At 34.6% G+C, this 20,877-nt stretch overlaps 1 protein-coding gene and 1 long non-coding RNA gene across 3 annotated transcripts in view; one reads left to right on the forward strand and one right to left on the reverse strand.

Moving 5' to 3' along the window:
* The window catches only part of LOC106868193 (uncharacterized), a 363,847-nt gene that overhangs the window by 119,046 nt on the left and 223,924 nt on the right, over window positions 1–20,877 (reverse strand). The gene's annotated exons all lie outside the window — the stretch shown is intronic.
* Window positions 1–20,877, forward strand: part of LOC128247883 (uncharacterized) — a 143,560-nt gene that overhangs the window by 115,037 nt on the left and 7,646 nt on the right. Inside the window, exon 3 of one of the 2 annotated variants that reach the window (XR_008264189.1) lies at window positions 12,847–12,958. This is a non-coding gene — a long non-coding RNA (uncharacterized LOC128247883). Of the gene's footprint in view, window positions 1–12,846; window positions 15,559–20,877 lie in introns of those variants that run through there. The other variant, XR_008264188.1, reaches the window with a different exon arrangement.

A 20,877-nucleotide genomic window follows, 5' to 3' on the forward strand; every position in this document is an offset into this window, starting at 1 on the left:
CATCTATTATCAGGTGCTACTTAAAACTTGCACCATCATTCTTTCTTTCCCTTATGATTCAAATTGGAATTCAAGATAATTAAGGGTCTAGGTTAGGTTCTATTGATGGATGGTTTCTGAACACATCATCACAACTAAGGTTTAGTTACTGTAATAAAACTATTCAGTAATAGGTTAGGAATTATAAACTGAGGCAGGAAAACTGGCTAAAAAGTACTATGATCTTTGAATTGGTTTTCCTCGGCAAATACAATACACTTATCACAGAAATTGTCAATATAAAATTTTCAAATTCCAATGAGATTTCTAGCTTCTATTGACCAAGAACATCTACATTTGATCAGAATTTCAAATGAAACTTATTCTTTAGAAATTATTGAGAACAGATTCTTGAAGATTTTAATTAAAAATTTCCCTGTAAAATATATCAACCCTTAAAACACAGACACCTATTTATTTAACAAAGACAAATAAATTTACTGTAACATTTTGAGCAGCAGGGTTGAAGAAAAGTTTTATGCTATGGCCGTTTTCGTGCGGGTGACACGTAGAAGCACCCACTACACTCTCTGAGTGGTTGGCGTTAGGAAGGGCATCCAGCTGTAGAAACTCTGCCAAATTAGATTGGAGCCTGGTGTTGCCATCCGGTTTCACCAGTCCTCAGTCAAATCGTCCAACCCATGCTAGCATGGAAAGCGGACGTTAAACGATGATGATGATAATGATGATGATGTAAATAGGGTTTATTTAGGAAAAAGAAAAACAAAGAATAAAAAAATAAGAGTATTTATTGTATTAAAAACATAAATGAATATATTGCATATAATTAGAGAGATTTTGCTTGTGGGGTCCCAGAAAAACTTATATGTATTAAAAATGAATTAGCAATCTGCATTAGAAACTAACTGGGTTTCACCTGTTATATAGCATGTAACACTGCAAAATTATTACATAGGATATTAGAGAAAGTGCACAACCAGAACATAATTTTCAGATTGTAAACAGTAGAAAGACAAAGTATTGTAACATTATTTATAAAGCATCTGTTTGATTCCACTGTTTATCTGGTATATAAAATCAAACTGGTTTCCTGATGGATCATTTCATAATCGTGATTGTTATTAGCAGGTAATTTTGCTCAAATATATTGTGAAAAGATTTCCGCAACATTTTAATAAAAACTCTATTTCAACAAGTACCCACCCCTAATTTTATACATCATTGGTTACATTGTGAAAATGGTACATTAAATAGCTTAAAGCTTTTTATTTAGTGGAGTGTTTTAAAAATTCTTTTTCATGGATGTTCCTTTCACATTTTTTAAAGCTGTATTTGAGAAGATAAAAGGTTAGTAAGTAACAAACTTCACCAAGTGGAAGAGAAATAGGAAAACAAATCAATATTGAAACATTTATTATGTATTTACTTAATGACAGTTATTTGCATTATTTACACATTATTATACTATTGCTAGTGTTGCCAGAATGATCATTTCTACTCTCACTTTTCTTTTAAAATCTTTCTTCATGTGTTTTATACAAGTATTGTACAGCGAGGCCAGTTTGTAGGCAACAATGTTTTATTATAGTTTCAATATTTACTTTATACCGTTTATTACTGATTTCATCTCTCAAAGCATATCGGATATGAGAAAATGTTGGGAAGTTGTTTGTGTGTACATATGCACATGTATACATGTACATACATATGTCTCTCTCTCTCTATGTAGGTATGTATGTGTGTGTATGTATATATATATATATATATATACATACATACAAATACACACACACAAAATTCCCACAAACACCATCTTTGATTGTGGTTAAAAATAAATAAATTTGGTATACTTATGTATGTGTGTGTGTGTGTATATATATTTTCATTTTCTATGATTTGATAAGCGGTGCTGAATTTTACAATTCTGTAAATAATAATAATAATATTGTATAAGCTTAAAGCTTATAAGCGATCACAGTGCATTGACTAAAGAAAACAGTTTAATATTAAGGGGCATAAGCCCTTGACAGGAAAATGTGGGTTTTCCATATGCATGGGACTGGAACCCACTCCTCTATGTTTTCGCAACATGTGTGCTACCATTTACACCAACGTATCCACTCACTTCTTCTCATCAGGTTTAAAAACTATAATTTCATAGAACTGTTTTCATAAACAAGCATGTGCGATTTCTGTGATGATCTGATAAGTGTATCATCATTGTCATTTAAATCTGTTTTTCCATGCTGGAATGGGTTGAACAGTGTTAGCTTTGGCATGGTTTCTAAGGATGGATGCCTTTCCTGATGCCAACAGCTTCACAGAATGTACCGGGTGCTTTTATTTTTTGGGCTATCAGCACTCATAAAGTTGTCATGTAACTTGCAAGACAAGAAAAGAACAGGGAAAAGGAAAAGTAAAAATCCGCCCCCAACCAAGATGGAGGGAGTGTTTGAGAAAGGGAGAAGAGGTTTTATGGCCAGGGTTGAGACGCAAATGATTTGAGAGACAAGCATAGGTGTCTTGCTGCAGAGGAGATACATGACCTAGTATCTCATGTGGATGGATGGATGAAAGTAGCAATAAGAAAGAAGATAGAGATGTGGTGCCATGACGTCAGAACATTTCAAGAAAGAAGAAGGTGAAAATAACGGCCGGTAGAGAGAGAGAGAGAGAGAGAAAGAGAGAAAGAGAGAGAGAGAGTAAATGAAAGGGATGGGAAGGAGAGAATGGAGTTTCATAAGAGTATAAGGAGAGACTAATAGATGGTTAGAGAGAGGGGGGGGTAGAGGTGAATATAGTGAGTGACGAACGAGGGTGGAGGTGTGGTTGATGGGAACTAATGTGAGTAAGGTGGGAGAGATAGAAGTGGCTCAGGAAGGAGAATAGACGAGAAAGTAGGGAGATGATGTAGTAGGAGGACATAAGGGTAGGTGGGTTGCTGGTGGGTGATATGAGGGTGTGCAGAGAGGGGGGGTAATAGAAATAAGAAGGTTGTTGGGATAAAGAGAGAGTGAGAGTGTGAGGACTGAAGGCAGAGAAAGGTGTTCAGTGGAAATAGTGTGGAAGGAGGTGATTATGGGAATCAGGAATGGAAATGGTTCCAGGGATTGAGGGGGGGGGGTAACATGTGGATATGTGTGTGTGTGTCTGCATGCATCCATGTATGTGTTTGTGTCTCTGTAACCTTGAGATTCAGCAAATAAGTAAAAAAAAGTGCTGGATTCAAGAGAAATAAGTACAGGGTTGATATAAATGACTAAGCTCATCAAAACAGTGCTCCAGCATGACCAGAGTTGACTGACAAGTGAAAGATTGAAAGAATATAAGTGTGTGTGTGTGTGTGTGTGTGTGTGTGTGTGTGTGTGTGTGTGTGTGTGTGTGTGTGTGTGTGTGTGTGTGTGTGTGTGTGTGTGTGTGTGTGTGTGTGTGTGTGTGTAAGAGAGCGAGAGAGAAAAAGAGAGAGAGAAATGTCCATATATATGGGACTAAATTTTTGCAATCAATCATCTCATTTAAGATGGTAGGTTGTGATCTGAGAAAAAACTTGACTACCTATATCTTGCAGGTCAGGTACAAAGACCCTCCATCATTGGTTTGAAGTAAACTGTTGTGCACTCTCAGGTCAGTCATAGTCAAACTAAACTGTGATTAAAGGTGTTCCTGTTTACCAACCATACTGTTTGTGTATCAGAATCTATATAGTTCAAGAGACTGTTTAAAGATTGAATTTCAACTTTTTAATTGTTGCTACGGGTGACAGTTAAAACATAAAACTTTGCTTGCCTTTGGTTTGACTGAAAACGGTTACCATTCTTTTAGTGATGAAAATTTGGCAGGATGAGGAAGGCACCAGTTGCTATCAATATTTGACTGTCTTTTTCGGCAAAAGTAACCCACAACAATTCAAAATATAAGTAAATTAAATAAAAACACATATAAGCATAATAGGTAAAACAGATTACAAGTTAATTTATATTATGGATGAGCTGGCAAAATTGTTTGCATGCTGAAAAACATGCTTAGTGGCGTTTCATCTGTCTTTAGATACTGAGTTCAAATTCCACCAAGGTCAACTTTGCTTTTTCATCCTTTTGGGGTCGATGAAATAAGTACCAGTTGAGCACAGGGGTCGATGTAATTGACTACTGTCTCTCCCTAAATTTCAGGCTTTGTGACCATAGTAGAAAGGATATTATGGCTTTGAATAAAAATATAAACAAGACTTCATGTTGATTTTTTAATTTTATATTTACTTATTTTGTTGGAATGATATAAGAAAGAAGTCAGCAAAAGGTAACAGAACTGATTGCATTTTCTGATGCAAACGAGAGCATCTTCAGGGAAAAAGTTACAAAGATAGGGAAGGTGTGGGAATGAATATATGGGATAAACACCCTCTTACAATTATACCGGGTCTATTTTCTGGGTCTAACAATTATACCGGGTCTATTTTCTGGCAGTAGGTAATACAACATTTAAACAAACATATTGGAAAGTAGCTCTTGTTGCCCTTCAACTGGATATCTAAGTTCCATTGATTCAACATTCAAGCTACTCATTGTTGCAACAGTAAATTACTTCAGTCACTTTTCATTACATTCTAATATAGTGTGTCTTTGCTGATTTTTCTTTTAGTTTTAGTTTTTTACTCATCCTGTCTGAACTGTTTTAGAGATCTAGAGGACCGAGATATCTGGCACCTTGCTGTACTCAAGCAGACCTGTCCGCCTTAGCAAAATTGATATTGGTACTGGTGCTGCATAAAAAAATACTTGTGTGGGTACCATGTTAAAAGAACTGGTGCTGGTGCCACATAAAATGTACCCAGTTCACTCTTCAGAGAGGTTAGCATTAGGAAGGACATCAAGTTGTAGAAACCATGCCAGAACAGACAATGGAGCCTGGTGCAGCCCCTGGTCTTATCAGTTCTGGTCAAACCATCCAGCTCATGCCAGCATGGAAAACAGTCGTTAAATGATGATGATGATGGTTCGTTCATTCATTCAAGGAGACAACCATCTTATTCAGTTTCACTTCATTTAATTTTGGCAAATAAAAAAAAAAACAAGAAATGTTCAGCTATCATAGGTCAGCCAATACAAGGTATGTTAACTCATACACATCGACCTATGTGATTTCTGTAAATGTGAAATAAGAGTCAGTGATTTGTGTAAAAGATCTATTAATCTCCTTCCTCTATAGAAATTCCACCCTTAATTCAGTAAGTTTTAATTAATCCCTTTCAAGTACCATAGTAAATGTGAGAGAATTAAATGTATATAAAAACAAAATATTGCAAATATTTATTCATTCTTCTTTCGAAATCACTGTTTTTTTCAATAATTTCTCCTTAACTACCAACTAACAAAGCTGAAAACAAGTTATAACACAAGGAAATATGAATTTATTTAATTTTTTTTCCAAAGAAGTTGAAGTATTCTTGTTTTCTCTTCAAGCTATTTTCCCCTTGTATTGTCAGTCATTCAGGGAAGTTTAAGTGGTCGTATACTGACAAAATATAACAGCCTGCATACTCTTCTAAAATAAAACCATCTAACAAGCATCAGAGTTAGTCATATCATTGGATATTTCTTTTTATATAAGCATTTGAAATTTTATTTAAAACTTTCCTTCATTTTCCTTATCAGCAATGGCAGGCTTGCCTTCAATTCTTACATGCTACAATCGAGACTGGTTTTTGAAGAATCCTTTTCGAACTACTGACTGCTATTTCCTCACCTTACTTTTGCGTCATTTTCTCTTTTCAAGATAGAGAACAGGCTCAAAGTTTTTGTTTTGAGGTTTACATACTTAATGAAATGCAACTCAGATTACAGTCTTTAATTCATCATCTTTTAATGTCCGCTTTCCATGTTAGCATGGGTTGGACGATTTGACTGAGGACTGGCAAGCCAGAAGGCTGCACCAGGCTCCAATTTGATTTGGCAGGATGCCCTTCCTAACGCCAACCACTCCAAGAGTGTAGTGGGTGCTTTTACGTGCCACCGGCACAAAGGCCATCCATTTCAATGAACTTCTCATTCCAATTTCAAGGTAACGGCATCACTAGAACCATCTGTTCTTTTCTTCTCATAATCTTTAATCTGTTTTAAAACCTTATGTTTGCTTTGCTCAAGCCAAATGAGCAACCTAACTCTGACTTTCTACTATTATTTTCGTAACTTAATTATTTCAAGTTTCTTCCTAAAAGTGATTACAATATGCTTGTTTTTTAAATGTAGTCATCTTTGCTTTCATTTTTACCTCATCCCTGATCAATAAAGAAAAATATTTTAATTAAATAGAAACTAAATACCATGAGAAGAAAAAAAAAAGCTGAAACGAAGATGATTTCTGCAGTCATCTGCCAGTCATTACTACAGTAACAAAACTCACTACCAGAGTGAAACTTTCTTACATAGGACCATGTATGAAATCTATCTCATGTGAAAGGAAAAGTCAGTTCAACTTGAAGACTTCTGGGAATTAAAATCATGTTAAACAATGGATTCCTGCATTTCTATATTTATCCATTGTATGGAATTTTACTGAAATGCTTAATTATTTATTTAATTAATGCTGTACCTGAGCTGCAATATGAGTACATTACTAACGATACTCAAACCATGTTCATGAAAAGGATTTCCAATGTAAATCTGATTTTATTGAATTTTGAGAATTTTTGTATTTTTGAAAAAGTTTTATGCAATAATTGGATACTGCTCCTGTTAGAATGGAAGACAGATTTTAAAATATTGCGTGTGATAATGAACTAAAAGAATGTATTATATGCTTAGATATACATATGTGTGTGTGTGTGTGCGAGGAGAACTTTAATTAGGTCCAGGTTCTACAGATAAAAATTAAGGAGGAGTATTTTAGTCAGCAAAGAAGTTAGAAAGATTAAAGCTAGCATTGAAATATCATGGGTATATTGGATTTGGGGTGAAAATAGAATCAACTTTTGGTATCCAATTACAGATAATGGAGTGGATAATGATCAACATTGGGACATAGAAAGGCAATATGAGCTATAATCACTCTAACCCCAGCAAACACATTGGAACATTTTTCAGTCAATCAAGTTGGTGTGAAAAGACAAATGATCAGTCTCCCTTCCACTGGAAGCTGTTAATGGAGTATTGAACTAGTTGTATTGTAGCCATCACAATATATTCCCAATTAAAAGCGAAAGATTGTCTGAAAGACTATTCTTAAATTTTGGTTTCAATTGTCAAAGAAAAAAAAATTAATGCAAACTGAATTATTTAATTTAAACTTGAAAATTGTAAAAACAAAAGGAAAAATCCCCAAAAGAAAGAACAAAACAAAAAGATTAGTTTGGTATTTGAAGCATGTGCAAAAAAGAAGTTGGTATTCTGTTTACAAAGGATTAAGGTCAACAGAAGGTTTTGAAAAGAAGGGTTTATGTAGAATATGGAAAGTAGTTGTATGGTTGTAAAAAAATAAGCATGAGCAACTTTCCTATCAAATAATAACATATTGAAAGTTATAGAGAGAACAAAGTAAGCATAGACATCATTGCATATCAGCAGACTTCCTTTATATTTAAAAAAACGAAAAAATGGTTATTTGAAAATTAAATAACTAGCAAGTTCATGTCATTTAATCATCTAAAAAGTATTGATTAATTTAATGGTATTAGTGAGTGTGATGGATATTGGTTATTGTTGTTATAGTTGTACAACTGAAAGTTTTCGGCTGAAAGATTCCGTTTCTGTTGTTGTTGTTTTTTAGCCTCAAGTTGAACAGACCTTTGATCAAAACCATTTAAACCACAATCATCTCAACTAATTTTCAGAAATAATCCATCTCAGATTACAATTTCTCATATCTTTTAAAAAGTGGTTATTTCTTGAAAAGTGGTTATTTCTTGAAAAGTGGCCATTTCTTTTAGCTTCACTGACCAAAATAAAGGTTTCCTCATTGGTTTATTTCTATGTTTGTTATTGTTTATCTCCAAATCAGTTCTGATAAAAAAGAAATTCTATGATTAAAGACATTCCAGCCATGACCAGTCTATCTTTTCATATACTACAGACTACATTACCTAATGTGGCCTTATCTTTTTTTAAAATAGCATTGTGATTTGGAGGTAGTTTAGCTGCTATTTCTAACAGGTCAAACAATTTACTTAGAGGTTCCATCTACCTATATTAGTGGTGATTTTGATGAAGTCAGGCCATGCGAAAGTAATAGCTGTTGTTTCTCTGAATTTAGTGTTTAAGGTCAATGGTACAATTAAAATGCTTCCACATATTTATTTATGTCTGAACAAAATGGGAGAGACAAAGTTGTAGCAACCCAGAGAACTGGAAATGCTTTTGTTTAAGATTAGTTGTACATGTCATGAGACAAACTGTTAGCATTGGAGGTTGTTGTAGAAACAAACTTGTATGACCATCTTGCGTTTTTAGGATTTTGGTTTTGTTTTGTAAAAAGTCTCTGTGAAGTCTTTCGTGATGCAAACAACATTGTTTTGTGATCTTTGTAATTTGTTGAAATTCATTACACAGACAGTTTGGCAGAATCCATGATGAACATGTTGTTTATACACAGATCATTTGCTATTTTTTGTTGGTCAAATGTGTTTACCTGTCAGTTCTCTGGGTTTTTTTTTTGTTTCCTACAAGTTTAGTGCAGATTGCAAACAATTTCTAGCAGGTTTGTACAAAGCTTGTAATAAACCCAAGCTAGATGTGAAATGCAGACCCTATATTTCAAATTGTTTAGTGAATATTCTAATGACTAGTACTGAATGCAGATGATTTACAAAATGTTTTACTGCACTATCCCCCTACTCAGAAAGTTTGTAATGTACTTATAAATAATAGAATAGATTTAAAGAACCAAATTGACTAATAAAAAAAAAAAAAGCCCCTCTCCACCTTCACCCCTGAGCAACTGTAAGCCTACATCAATTGTAAACTCACATTTGCCTCCTTTGTTTTGATCTGATTTCTAGTATTTTTGTCTGTTGTGTGTCAGGTGTGTTCATGTCATTTAATGTGTTGCTTTTAATTGATGTTCTCTGGCATTTCTGGAAAGAAAAGAAATGTAACATATTTGGCAGGTGTGACTACTTTAGAATTCACGTTTCTAAATGGTTGATAAAAAGTTGAAGAAGGTATGAAGAAGGTATGGACCTGGGCAGCAGAGGGAAACTCAATGACTCAAATGACATCTGAATATGAGACTGTGTGTACATCTCGAGGAGTTATGGGAAGTTTGTGCAGTTTATAGGTAAACAAAAAAGTAAAGGGAGAATGAGGTACTTTATTATACTCTGCTTAGGAAACTGCAAATTCTTGGCTTTGGTGACTTACGAGGTAGCTTACGAGGTAGCTTGCTAATCAGTGTTTTATGTTGTCTTTTAAGGAGGGTTAAAGTAGTTTGGAACTGAGTGAAAATTGTGGGAAGGAGCTGATGTCAATGTCAGGTTGATGAAGGATGCTGTTATAAATTTTGTGTAAAGTAGTGAGTGGCATGGGTGGCTGAGTTTCTGGGTGTTAGTGGTTTGAATCCATGTTGAGATTTGAAGTGAGGAAGGTATGGGTTAGTGGTCTCAACAATGAATGTTTCTAGAATTGTTTTGTAGAGGTGAAAGAGAGTGATAGATATGTAATAAGTTACTTCACTCGAGCTTTTGAATTCTGAATATTTTTCCTAGTTTCCAGATTCTGAAAATGTCAGTAATAATTCAAGTAAGGATTATTTCAGGCCTTTGGTGTATGCTTGTGATCTTATCTGGCTCAGAGGTTTCTGAATATTGGAATTTCTCCATCTCAACACTAAATGGTATTGGCATCTAACAGAAGCAAGGTGTCCAAGTCAGATTAAGTGGAGGCTTCATGGTTTCCCTTTTTTTGTTCCAGTTTTCTTTGCGTGGGTTTTGAAGGTCAACTGTCAAAAAATATTTGATAAGTACATTTGCTTGGTGTTAGAGCGTTGAGTATGTTACTTGAAACTGTAGTGTGACTAGGTTACTTGAAATTCTTATTGTGACACAAAGTGTCAGCACTGGAATTGATACCAGTAATTATTTTGGAGAGTGTTACACTAAACTGTAGTTTATGTTGGCTACAAATGTTTGCTCATGTGTCTGTTTTTCACGATTTATTTCTTTGTTTTCTTCTTCTTTAGTTGCTGAGTTTATTTGTTGAGATAGTCACAAGAACTGCAGCAGCAGTTGTACTTTTATTGTCTCATGTGATATGCTTTTTGGAAATATCTATAACTGTTTTGTGCATACACACTGCAATATCTAGGTTGCTGACTGGAATGTTGTCGAATTTTGAGAAAATCCAGTTCCTTCATGTAAGTGGTTCACTGAGATTTTTCAAGTTGTGAAATGTTTTTATTTGATTGTTTTTTTTATTTATAAATGTATTGTGGTGTTTATAGGTGGGTGGCGAAAGGAGTGCTGGTGGTACTATTTGCCATGTGGTTGCAGTAACTAGATTTATGGATCAGAAGGTAATTGCTGGGGCTAGAATTGTTGTTGGTTTGATGACGTTCATGGATCTGTTGTTTAGAATATAAAATCTGGGTTAGTTGGAATATAGTTGTGTCACCTCCTGTGTTATATAATAATAATAAAAATGATAACAATAATAATAATAATAATGAGATATAGACTAGGAAGCCAGACATAGTCTTAATTGAGAAAGAAAGCAAACTATGCTGGATCATAGATATAGCATGCCCAGCTGACAACCAGGTATACGATAAGGAAGAAAGAAAAGTCGATAGATATGACAGGTTAGCTTGGGAAGTTAAGCAGTTGTGGTCGATGAAAAAGGTAGCAGTAGTACCAATAATTGTCGGAGCCCTAGAAACAGTGAGCAAAAATCTCAAGAAGTACGTGGAACAAATAGGGGCTGCAATAAGGGTGGAGCACTTGCAGAAAACAGCACTGCTTGGAACCGCTCGAATACTTTGGAAGGTGCTCGAAAAATAAGAGGTGTTACCTTAGTTCACTGGTAGGGAACAGCTGACACTGTAGTACATCTCCAGCATTAGAAGCTGTGCAAAGGCAATACTAATAATGAAATTATTGTGTATAGTGCTCAGGTGCCCTGCAACTCATCAAAGGTGCATGTACAGTACATAGAATTATGTACAAAAGTCAGGAAAGTGAATAGTGTAAGAGTCATGATATACTGGTGGAGGCGGTGATATCAAGTGTATATACTAATTTTGTACCTGTAGATTTTATTGAGTACATTTTAGTCTGTCCACAATGATGGTGTTTAGGAGTGTGTTAAGCTATTGTATTGTGTAATGTAGCAGGAGAGTTGGTGAGACTGGAGTTTGCACTGTTTATTTGCTTATTTGTTTTGTGTTGGTTTTGTTTTGAATGCTGTCATTTCTAGACTTTTGTTAGATGTTGTTTGTGATTAGATATCATTTGGTTATGTAGTGGGGATATGATTTTTATGTATGTCATTAGGCATCCACCATATTTTTGTCATTTCTTCCTATCAAGTCGTTTAACATTTAGGCCTTAAATTTTGTTTCTTGTCTAATATGTGATTGTATATGTTTATAGTTTCAGAAAGAAGTGTATTGGCTTATGTTTATAACTATTGTTTGAATTCAATGCAGGACAAAGAAATAAAGGCTGTATCTTTTGTTTTCCTTCTTAGGTTTTGTTGTCAAAGACTTTTAATGTGAGGTTTTCACATTTTTAAGACTCTGCTTACATATACATGTAAATGATGGTGATGCTCACTCCTGTTGGTTGCAACATATGAGTGTTTGAAGGAGAAGTCTTAAAGTTGAAAAAACAAAAAAAGAAAACAACACTAAGAAGCTGCATCTATTTGCAATGGATGCATGAATGTAATTTCAGTCCAGGAATGGATTTTGCTTTACTATGAAGTCAGAATGGGGACACTGATGATTTTCATTTTGCCTGGGATTGGGCAAGTGTGTCAGCGATATTCCACAGCCAACATATGTGAATATAGCATTGCAATATACTTACAAAGGTAGAGAGAAACAAACTGTCTGTTTTTTCTTTTCAGGTAGAACAACCATTTTTAGATTTTTATACTTGATGCTAAAAGTGATATTAGGCAACAGGCTTCCTTAGAATAACTAAATTTTTCTGCAAGAAAACTTTATTATCCAATCAGCAATCTCACCAAAACCAAAAAATATTTAGAGATATAACACAATCCTCTGTTTAATGTAAAAGATTTTCTAATATTGTTAGCCAGCAACATCCTGTCAAATTTCTTTTAAAAAATTTAAAACTAAAAACAAAAAATAAATAACCCAAACAATGAATTACAGACTCTATTGTATAAGTGATGCTGTGTATTGTAATGTTTGTTTTTGCTGTGTGTGTGTGTGTTTAGGCTGAACGATTCTATCACAGGACAAGCATTTTAATTCTTCTTGGATAAGGGTTTTACACTAATTCTCATGACCTTTACCACAAAAGTTTCAAATTAGATCTAATGGGCTTGTGATTAAGTGATTATACATCTATGGCATGTTTACAGACACTGTTCCTAGACCCATATGTTTAAAGTTTTTAATACTTCTTTATATTTTTGAAGAGAGAGAGAGAGAGAGAGAGAGAAAGAGAGAGAGAGAGAGAGAGAGAGAGAGAGAGAGAGAGAAAGAGAGATGTATTGCTCCACTATGCATATAATTGTTTGTCAAAGAAAGCTAAGGGAAAGCTGTCTGAAAACATAGGCGTGAACTAGAAACAATTATCCATGTTTGTCTGTTTGTTTTGTCTACATTTATCTATTATTATAAAGAGAAGCAAATTGTATTGATAAATTTATCTCTATCTGATATGTATAGGTAATATAGAGATGGATCTCTCCAGAGAGATGATGGATAAATAGATAGACAGATCAATAGACATACATTCCTACCTACCTAAACTCACCTGCTCACCTACCTACATGTGTGGGTAAGTATATCTTTCACTATATCCTTCTATAGTTCCTCTTTCTGTCTCCCATTCTATTGATCTGCTCATCAATCAAACATTGAGATCCAAGCAACTACTGACAAATTGCTTAAGGTAGAAGTATATGATAAGTAAATATTTTCAATATCCTCTAATTGTGTCTCAAATCTAGCAATCATTGTAGTTCTTGAAGAATGGCGAATAACATTTTTCATTTTTAATAATCAAGTCATTTGAAAGGAATAGTTCATATGAAAAGAATCACTCTTTACAGCATAAAAGTCTTAAGTTTGTGTTGTTGACATGGCCAGGTTAAATCATTACAGACTTCACAATTAACAAACCCTATACTTCATCATTATCATCATCACTTAACGTCTGTTTTCCGTGTAAGCATGGGTTGGATGGTTTGACAGGGGATGGCAGTCCAAAGGACCATGTCAAGCTCTATTGTCTGTTCAGGAATGGCTTCTACAGCTGGATGCCCTTCCAAAAGTCAATCACTTTACAGAAAGTACTGGGTGCATTTTTCATGGTACCTGCATTGATGGGGTCACCAAGTACCTTGTCAGTCAAGACAAAGTCCCCATGATTGGAGGGAGTAATTGAGGTAGATGGCTTTGTGCCTATTGATGAGAGATTTAAAGAATAGAGGGATAGAGAGAGGTGTCTCTTTAGGTGTAAAAGGGATACAGAGATACCCTAGTTGGAGAAGGGAGTGAGAGACTTCGAGAAAAAGATAGAGATAGAAAGAATGAGAGAGATGGTGGTGGATATATGTTAGGACATATCTTCAAGGTATAGTGGTGGTGGTGGTGGGGGGGTGAACAGAGGTGAAGTGGTACAGAGGGGCGAGTTTCATAGGGATGTGAGAAGAGATGGTTAGATGGGATAAAGGTGACTGTAGTGGTTGATGGTAAGAGATATAAAAGTGGCCCAAGGGGAAGATAATGGGGAATAAAAGAGTGGAAAGAAAGAGGAAGGCAGGAAAAGGAGAGAATGTACTATGTGCTGATTCTGCTCTCAGAGGATTATGGTAGCCGAAGAAGTGATGAGTGTTAAGGAATAAGATGTGTGTGTGTGTGTGGGTGGGAAGCTTGATGGGTCAGTGAGAATAGAGGTGGGGCAGAGCTCTACATATATTTACCAAGGTGGTTTTGGATATTAATTCTGTTGTGGTGGACAGGTTTTCTAAAGCACAACAATGTGCCAGGTATCTTGGTCCTTTGTCATGTCCTCCATGAGACTCAGCATCTTGAGATCAGCTTTCAATATTTGTCCTCTGTTTTCCTGGTTCTTCTTCTGTCACAATTTCCATCCACTTCAAACGATTAGCACTTCTTTATGCAACAGTCCTCATCCAAATGCATCACACGATTGAACCAGTGCAATCTTCTCTCTTGTATAATACATCTAATTCTTCTTATGCCGAACTTCTCTCTACTCTCATATATGTACACTGACACTGCACATCCAATGGAGCGTACTACCTTCGTTCCTCTCTAGTCTTCACTTATCTTCTGCATTTGGGACCCATGTCTCACTACCATGTAGCATTGCTTTTTGTACTTAAGCATCATACAATCTGCCTTTCAGTCAGAGAGAGAGAGAGAGAGAGAAAGACTTTTGGTTGCCAACAGGGGTAAGTGGTCTCTGAATTTTTTCCATCCTATTCTTATTCTAGCAATTTCCCTTTTGCAACACCCTCCTCCACTACTTATTAGGTCATCTGAGTAGCAGAAGATATCTACAGCCTCTAACCTATATACTACTCAAATCTTGATAGACTTATCCCTTCTAATAATATATGACAATAGAACCTTTAAAAACTTAAAATATTATTTCAGTATCAGCTTGACATATTTTAATCACTGGACTAAGGCCATTCTTATTCATATCAATCTCTTCAGTACCTGACTGATTTCATTGCCCCCAGAAAAATGGAAAGCAAAGACGATCAGGGCAAAATTTGAACCTGGAATATAAAGAGTGAGTTACCCGACACCAAAAAACATTTTGTTTGATACTTTGCCATCTTCAGTCACATCTGTACATATTCTCATCTCAAATTTTGATAGTAAAGTTGCAATTATCTTAATTACTCATTATACAACTTCTTAAGGATTTATCAGCCAGAGAAATGGTGTAATATATATTGTATGCTAAACTAACTTCATCAAATGTACCTAATAAATTAGAAGATGTAACCTACAGCTCATGAGCAATTAGTGAAGCTTAGGTATTCAAAAGAAATAAAAATGTTTTTATTTTGCTACTCAGAAATTTAAATGTTCTGGGTCAGTTTCCTTAAGTTTGGGCTAATAGTTTCATGAGGTTTTCTATATTTTGAGAAAGCTTTTTCTGCAATGGTAGGTTTACCAGTTATTAGCTGCCGGATATAAAACAGGAATGTGCTATAAAATGAAAGAAGAGAAGAAATATAGAAAATAAAGGGACACCAGTTTGTTTAGTGTGTAAATTAACCCAATGAATTTATTTAGGTTTCAATTAATTCTTAATATAATTAGATCTGGATGAGTATGATAAAATGTCAGTAATTTTGAATATTGAAGCTTACTGAATTGGTGTTGTCTGACAGAAATTTTATAACATATTTTAATGAGATTTTGATGGAGATGTTCATAACTTAAATATAAAATATAAAAAATTGGGGTCAGGTGTGTTAGGTTAAGAGATGGAATGCTGATGGTGCATAAAGTAAGACAGTAATGTTTTTTTTTATGTGATTGCTTGATATGCTAAAAATAGTAACTAAATCTCCCTTTCATGTGTTTTGTTTTTAAAAAAAAACTGAAGTGACAGTTAAATGTATAAAAAAGTCAAGCTATTCATGTTAAATATGAAATGTTCAACCAAGATATTCATGATCTGAAAACCTTTGACCATAGGCCTGTTTGATCAGGGCTGATGTGTAGTTAAACAATAAAACAACTACAACAGTGTATTGGTCTCAATTACAAAGTTGAGTGAATCACCATTTTCATCTTGATAATGAAGGTGCAAGCAGAGGAATATACAACCAAACACCGGTTTGTGTTGTACAAAACTAAATATATATGTTGCAATGGACTCACTAGATCCTTGTTGATATGTTAGCTTTTTGGCAAGGAATTACATCTTTACTTGTCCTGAAGTTTAAGACTTAGCAGTCCCAGCACTCAAAAATTGTAAAAATGTAATATATAAAATATTTTTTAGTAAGCCAATATTTTAAAGATTAAAAGCAGATTCAAAACATCTATACTATATGCCATGAATAAAGCCTGAAAAAATTTTTTATTCAAAAAAAAAAAAAAATTCATATTTTGTAAAGAATATTTTATACAAGTTTTCAGTATTTGAAAAAACTACTGAATTTAACTTTGTAGTGTTTCATATTTAGTTAATTTTCGAATTCCCTGACAAGAATATAGTTTATTCTGTAAAACAACCTATTCTAGTTTTTATTTCCTTAATGGCTGTATTTGTCAAACTTTCCAGTAATTTCTGATTTTCCCAGTTTGGTACTGTAAATTTAATTAACTTCGCTAAAAAGCAACACTTTATCAAAAAGAGTTTATAAAAAATAATTATGAAAATTCACTTGATTCTTTAAATCTAGCTTCATAGTATGATGTCAAAGTGATAACTACTCTCTTAGAGAAACTATTATTAAATTACTGCAGCATGGAAATAAGAAAATTATTTGAAAATATCAATTTGATTCTTTAACTAATTGGTACAGTTGAAATATTAATAACAATGTTGGCAATAAATAAAATACTGGAATAAGAGATGAACACTAGAAATAAAGTACACTCAATAATTTACATTATTTGTGTCAGTAAACAATGAAGGACATGATTTCTTTGGATAATTGAAGAAAGCCAACTGCTAGAGATAAAAATAAAACATTAATATGCTTTCTTTTTAGTTTTATAACTGTTATTTCCTTTCTTTCTTTCAAACACCATATAAGGGAAATTTAGTTCCTATTTCTAACAAGTCAACCAATCATGCCAGAAACCTTAGTGTCATACTTTATATAAGAAACTTGTTTAGATTCACTAAACTCCATTTCAACAAAGATGTTTAAGATCAATTAATAGAAACTAACTAATAAATCACTTATAGTAATTCTCATCAATCTTAATATGAGTAACATGGAGTAATTTGAGGTAATTTGGTTTTAGTTAATGAGTTGGAAGAATAATTTAATTGAGATGATATTATTACAAGTTAATTTTAAATGAATTATAAAATAATAGTATTTTCATTAAGGTATGTCACACAAAGTCAATTTCAGATTTATGTTTCTCTTCTTTCACATCAGGTTTTTGTGAAAAAGCTAACAAAGATTTTAATAGAAGCCAATCATTCACAAAACAGATCTTTAATGGTCCATCTCCCTAAACATATATTATTTACAGCATTCATTTCCTTTCCTTCTTCTCCAAAGCATCCTTATTCCACCCTGTTGTGTTCAATAAATCAAGTAAATGAAATAGATGCAAATTGAAAATTGCTTATTATAGCTGGAAAATATAAAGGCAAATTTTTTAAATAATGTAAAATAAATGCAAGTGCCCACACGAGTCCTAATTGCCAGCCATATTTTTTGACTGAGAGGAAATGATATTTTCATTTATACTCCCCATCCAGTCTCTTTTATTTTGCTTTTCAGGTTACATACGAAAAAGTCAATCGTTATTTAATTGTATTTAGCTTTATCAAGATGATTATGTTACATTAAAATTTTCTCACATTGTTCACTGTAAGAGTTTTATATACAAATAAGTCACTCATTTTGAACAAAAGAAGATATCTAAATCATTGTTATCTAAATTAGAAAAGGAATATAGAGGCTGTATTGTATACACAGGTGTTTGTCAACGTAATAAAAGCCTAAATATTTACTATGTGCATATTCAATATATCACAGCAATTTTTAAATAGTGTTTTAGGCACTCCTGCTTCGTTACTGCCAAAATAGTGGTTGAGACGGTTTGTTAAATTCTGTATATGACACTCAAACATCATTGTTTAACATCTGCTTTCCCTGCTGGCAAGGGTAGGATGGTTTGACAGGGACTGGCTTGTCTCAATGTCATCTTTGGCATGATTTCCACAGCTAGATGCCTTTCATAAAACCAACCACTTTACAGAATGTAGTGGGTGCCCTTTTTCATGCCACTGGCACTAGTGAGGTTGCCATGTAACTAGCAAGACAAGAACGAAAAAAGAAAGAACAGAGGAGGAGAGGGAAAGGGGGGGAGCTCCCATAACTGAGAAGCATCTGAGAGGGGAAGGTGGAGATGAGTGGCTGTATGCCAGATGTTGAAAGACTAATGTATGATAGAGGGGGGAGTACAAGTGTCTTGCTATAGAGGAGTTATGTGGCTGAAGGATAATAAGAGGGGGAGGGTGTCGCGATGGGGTGCTGGAGCAAACTCTTAAGGTACAGGTAACAAGAAAGTGAGCATAAGAGAGGATAAGAATAGTGGATTATGGGATGGGATAAGAGAGTATGAGGCAAAAGTAAACAAAAGAAGGTAAAGGTTGGCGTAGTGAGTGAAATGAAGGATGGGGCAGAGAGGATTTGAAACCCCCAGTATGCAGAGGTGAGAGGTGGAAGATATAGAAGGGGTTCAAGGAGGGGAACAGAACAAAAAGTAGTAGAACGATATGTAAGATGAAGGAACAATGAAGGTGGGGGGGGGTGAGATAGAGATACATAAGAGGCTATTTTAGGTGGGTTATGAGGGTAGATATGGGAGATCATTGAAAATGATAGCAGTTAAGAGAGGAGTTTAGAATGGAGACTGAGAGAAGGGAAGAGTGCAAAGGCTGAAGGCACAGAAAGAAGGTAATTGGTTGAAATAATAAGGGTAAGGATGATGAGGAATGGACGTAGGGTGAGGGTTAGGGTTAGGGATGTAATATGTGCAGTATATTGCTCACAGGTTGAGTGCGACAGCCATGTAAAACCATAAATGAGGGAAAAGGAATGCTTGATGTGTATGGCAGAGAGGAGATGGGGACATGGCCTTCCACACACAGCTATATCTGAGTGCTTTTAGGATCTCATTTTTGCTGTAATGGATGGGTCTTCTTGAACACAGCAAGATGCCAGTCTTCTCAGTTCTTTGTTATCCTCCTCTCTAAGACTAAACATCTAGAGATTGACCTTCAATACTCATGTCTTCCTGGGTCTACTTCTTCTGCAAGTACTATCTATTTCAAGTGCTCAGCACTGCTTTATGCAACTGTCCTCATCCAGATGCATCACATGACCAAAACCAATGTGGTCTTCTCTCTTGCACACCACATCTGATTCGTCTTAAGCTTAACTTTTCTCTCAATACCTTTGCACTTTGTTGTACATGCACACAGACATTGCACATCAAGTGGAGCATACTAGCTTCATTCCTCTCTAGTCGGCAGTCATGGCTCATGTCTCACAACCATGAAGCATTGCTGTTCGTACACAAGCATCATATGGTCTGCTTTTCACTCAGAGAGAGAGAGAGAGAGAGAGAGAGAAAGAGGGAAAGAGAGAGAAAGAGAGAAAGAGAGAAAGAAAGAGAAATAGAGAAAGAGAGAGAAAGAGAGAGAGAGAGAGAAAGAAAGAGAAAGAGAGAGAGCTTCTGTGTTGCCAGTAGGAGTTGTTGCTCTCTAAACTTCCTCTATCCTTCTCTTATTCTAGTGACTACACTTTTAGATTATTGTCCTCCTCTGCTAATTAGATCACCAAGGTAACAGAAGTTATCTATTATCTCTAGGGAGCCCCCAGGGTACTTGAGAAAATCATTTCCCATGTAACCATAACACCTGTGCATCTTCCACAAACAAAAACTATTTTCTCTCTTAACCTTAACTGTGATTCTACTGCACCTCTTGTGTGTCCATAGCTTGCATTGGGTACACTGTATGGAATTCCTGCCTACACCTTTCGTACACATAGAGTAGGGCCATTTACCTGAGGGGGAATGGTCCTGTCTGATTTCTTGCTTACTGGAACCTTGGTCTTGGCTAAGTTAACTTTAAAACCTTTAAAGTTACTTTCAGTATTTCGTCCTTTTAAAAGTGTTGTCCACTTTCAGTCCATATTCACACTTTCTTCAGCAAAGTAGATTTGGAAAGCTTTCTTATCCAGGACAAACTTGTTTTATCCTCATCATTGATTGTTTGTTGTTTGTCCTAATGATACTTCTTTTCTCTGAATATTTTTCAAAACAGAATATTTTTCTGCAGTATTGTTTGTCTTACTATTTTATATGTCATATGGAAATTGTGAACTCCTATTCAAGTTTTAGATTTGTACAACCAACAGGAATTAACAGTAAAAGATTATTCAATTCCAATGAGAATCTCATTCTCTATAATTGTAGAGAAGATGCTTAGATAATCAATTTCATAGTGTTACAAAATCATAAATATTGCTCCATAAATATTGCTAATGCTTCCAATCCTTATTTTCGTATCTTGAATTGATGCAGTTTTATTGTTTTCACAACAATTTTCAATGTTTCTTATAATAGAACATTTATTTGCAAGTCTTGCTTTGTTTTTTCCTTTACTCTTGTGTCATTCATGTCTATAATTTACTGTCATCATTTTCTTCTTAATGCTACAACTTTTCTGCTCAGTTTTTCTATTATCATCCACAGTTACTGAAGCAAGATAATCTGCTGTATTTTGGTATATGTTACAGTGATAATCTTCACTTTATATTGTGACTATTGGCAGGAAGACAAACAAGTTAAAAGTTACAATTCAAATGTCAGTTAATCATCATATGACACACTACTGAATAGATTGCTCAGATTCAATGTTTCAAGACATGACATATTTAAAATTGTCTCTGCTACATCTGCATCTATGTGTGTGTGTGTGTGTATATATATATATATATATAT

The sequence above is a fragment of the Octopus bimaculoides genome, chromosome 5 (assembly GCF_001194135.2).
Source record: "Octopus bimaculoides isolate UCB-OBI-ISO-001 chromosome 5, ASM119413v2, whole genome shotgun sequence".
NCBI lineage: Eukaryota > Metazoa > Mollusca > Cephalopoda > Octopoda > Octopodidae > Octopus > Octopus bimaculoides.